Genomic DNA, 3,705 nt, shown 5'->3' on the forward strand with positions numbered 1-3,705 from the left:
CTAACACTTGAATTGACCATTTAGTTATGCAAATAAAAGGCAAAGCCCCAAATTGGAAAATGAGACCATGGCAGACACCCCTCAATGGCTAACACAGGACTTCCCAACTAAAGACCACATCTATGCTGCACTGGTTCTCAAAGTGGTCCTGGGACCCTTTCAGGGGGTCTACGAAGCTGGAACTATTTCTTCCAACACGAAGACAGTACTTGCCTTTGCCACTCCCATCCTTTCACGAGCATACAGTCACATTTTCCTGATGTTATATGACATGTGATAATGAAACATTGCAGGAGCCGATAGGAGAATCCAGCTGTCTTCTATTAAGATACATAATAAAGAGATGTGCAAAAAAGGCAAAACAATGCTACTGTACCTACCCATTTTTTTTTTTTTTTTGGAAAATAGAGTTATGGGGTTTCCCTGGTGGCACAGTGGTTAAGAATCCGCCTGCCAGTGCAGGGGACACGGGTTCAAGCCCTGGCCTGTGAAGATACCACATGCCACAGAGCAACTAAGCCCGTGCGCCACAACTACTGAGCCTGCGCTCTAGAGCCTGCGAGCCACAACTACTGAGCTTGTGTGCCACAACTACTGAAGCCCGCGCGCCTAGAGCCCGCGCTCCACAACAAGAAAAGCCACTGCAATGAGAAGCCCGCGCACCACAACGAAGAGTAGCCCCAGCTCGCCGCAACTAGAGAAAACCCGCGCACAGCAACAAAGACCCAACACAGCCAAAAATAAAAACAAATTAATTAATTAATTAAAAGAAAAAAAGTCATTAAAAAAAAGTTGTGTTTCATAAAAATATATTCTTTGTGTGAAACCTATATTATGGGTTTGTTATTGTTATTCTAAAATGAATTAAGAAATATTCTTAAAATTTGATTTTTCTTTTTAAAATTATTATTGTGATAAAATATACATCACAATTTAACATTTTAACTGTTTTAAGTGTGCAAGTTCAGTGGCATTAAGTGCATTCATATTATTGTACAACCATCACCACTATCAATATTCAGAACTTTTTCATCATCGCAAAATAAACTCTGTCCCCATGAAACAATAACTTGCCAATATCCCTTTCTCCCGGTGCCTGGTAACCGCTATTCAACTTTGTTTCCATGAATGTGACTATACCAGGTACCTCATGTAAGTGGAATCATACAGTATTTGTCGTTTTCTGTCTGGCTTCCATCACTTAACGTTTTCAAGATTCATCTGTGTTGCATCAGAATTTCATTCCTTTTTACGGCTGAATCATATTCCAGTGTAAGTACATACCACAGAATTTCTCAGTTTTTATACCTGCTATGGTAAATATTGAGAGATATAAGCCACATAAATAAAAGCTCTTTATGGTTCCACTATAGAAAGTGGGGAAAACAAACAAACAGGAAACAGATATTTGCTTTCCTGGCTTACCTTGCATCCAGTGGCCATGCGTCTGAGTTCTCACCAGTGAGACCTAAAAGTAGGTGAGAGTTGTTTCTGAGAAAGCTTCTGCTTCCTCCCAAAAGGTCCAGGTAGGAGACAAGGACATGCTGACATGACCCTGTCTTCTCCCTCTTGCCTGGAATGCCTGGGCTGAGGCAGCTGTATTGCAACGGTGAGGGGCCACACACGTGGCCTTTTGGATGACAGCATGGGAAAACTGGCCTAGATGGCATCCCTGCGGAGTCTCCTCATTCTTTTTGTCACCTCAGAAAAAGAAACGCTATTTAAGTTTTAGTATGACTTCCTGTTCTTAGCATGCAAAGCATGGCTAATGGATACAGTTACCTAAAAGCTCGAAATGTCCTGTGGCAGGCGGTGCTGCGAATTTTGGTTGCCTTGAGGAAAATGTTTTATTCATTTTTCCCCCTTACATATACTTAGAGATTATTCCGTGCCTAAAACATAAAACCACACACAAAAGGAAAACGTGTACTCTGGCATGAGTGTGTGTGTGTGTGTTGAGAGCTCCTGACAGATCAGTGGCTGGGCAGAAGGTGGGAGAGCTGTCCCCGCATCTCTGGCAAGAGCAGAGCCGCTGGGGCGCCAGAGACAGAGTGCGGGGAGAGCCAGGGAAAGGGCGCGAGAGCCATTCTCCCCTTTGCCTGCACCTGCCAAACCCCAGCACCCTGCAATGGTGCCCTTCCTGTGAAGTGCTACCCAGAGACCCAAACTGCCGAGACCAGTGTCTCCCTGGATGAGCTTTGGCTGCTTTGCTGGGACCCAGGACTCTGGTTCCACAAGCCGAGCCCTTCGTCTCTGATTATGGCTTCTCTCATTGGGTGTTCATCTCAGCTCTCAACTCTTCTCAGCATATGGCATTCAGGGTCCTTCTACCTTCATGCTCTCCTCCATCTTCCATCAATCTCGGTGAAAGCCTCTTGCTCGTGGTGCTGGGGACCTAACAGCCCCCATAGGACCTCCGGGGCCCGGCCCCCCTGTAAAGGGGAGGAGCAGGGAATACGGCCACTTCAAAGACCAGAGGCAATCATCCTGAAAAACGACGTGTGAAAATAATGCCGGAAATAGAGGCACCTAATCACATGTTATTATCACTCTTGTCCCACATTGTGATCTTCGGTGGGTATCTCAGTAGCACGGGACGGCTGGTGAGCCAGCATCCCCTTTCCGGTTCCACTCACATTCTGCATGCTGAACACTTCCTTTTCTGCCTTATATTTTCTTAAGGCGCCTTGATGTTTGCTTCTATGTTGTTTCACTGCTATAAAAAATGTAGGGGTTTTAAAAAGTCTAAATAACAATTGTAAGATATGAAATCTAATAAACGAATAAAAGTGTCTTCAACAAAAAATTTCTCAGCTTTTAATAATCACTTTCTTATGGTCAATGTACCTGATTTAGCTGCCTCATGGTGTGCTTATTTTTTGTAAATATCTTCTCTCCCCAACTAAATTTTAGCCTTGTACGGAAGAGAATACACTGTGTCCTCTTTGTAAATCCCAACATGTAACACAATCCCTGCATGCAAGGAACGTTCCATCAGTAGGGTACTTGTCCCTACCATAACCATTAACAGCCTCCCCTTTCACTTTCAGATGTATCCCAGTTTGGACAACAAATATTCTGGTCACTCTATGAATAAGTGATTGTGGATGGTGAACATGGTGCAGAAGCATCCTTCACGCTGCATTTTATCTGGCTTCTTTTTCCACTCTCCTTTCCTTTCTCCATGTCACAGCCAGATTTCTGATGTTTGTTTTTGAAAACAAAACAAAAGCATTCATTAGCGGTTCTTTCACATAGAAATACAGAATTGTAATTTTCCTTTCAAGTCCAGCAGTATGTTAGGATGAGAGAATCATCTCCTGAAAAGCTGTATGCAAAATATGGTTGTTCTCCTTTCAGCTTAGCTGATGGGGAGACAAGGGCAGAAGCAGGATGGCACAGAGGCAACCCGGAACAAACTTGATATTCTTCAAGTAGCCTGAGCTAACCCTTTGAGCCTGAATGTAAGCAGAGTGTAAAATCAGCAGGTGACACAATAAGACAGCAATTAATTCTCTGATATTTTAAAACATCATTATAATGACTGGCACAAGGAAGATGTGTTTTCGGATGTCAATTATCATTGGTATCAAAGGGATTAAGAAATTAAAATTATATTTAGTCCCTAAGCAGTCAGTTAAGATGTGATCCACCCAAGCAATGTGATTTGAGGATTTAGAGTCTGGTTTCAATTCCTCTGAAAAT

The 3,705-nt window shown here is 43.1% G+C and overlaps 1 long non-coding RNA gene across 1 annotated transcript; it reads right to left on the reverse strand.

Moving 5' to 3' along the window:
- Positions 1–223: 223 nt before the first annotated feature.
- LOC132350595 (uncharacterized) lies at positions 224–1,557 on the reverse strand. The gene is made up of 3 exons (XR_009497953.1): positions 1,426–1,557; positions 1,148–1,311; positions 224–320 (listed from the first exon to the last, which is right to left on the reverse strand). It is a non-coding gene; the product is annotated as an uncharacterized LOC132350595 (long non-coding RNA).
- Positions 1,558–3,705: the final 2,148 nt, after the last annotated feature.

Source organism: Balaenoptera ricei, chromosome 16 (genome assembly GCF_028023285.1).
Source record: "Balaenoptera ricei isolate mBalRic1 chromosome 16, mBalRic1.hap2, whole genome shotgun sequence".
Classification (NCBI taxonomy): Eukaryota; Metazoa; Chordata; class Mammalia; order Artiodactyla; family Balaenopteridae; genus Balaenoptera; species Balaenoptera ricei.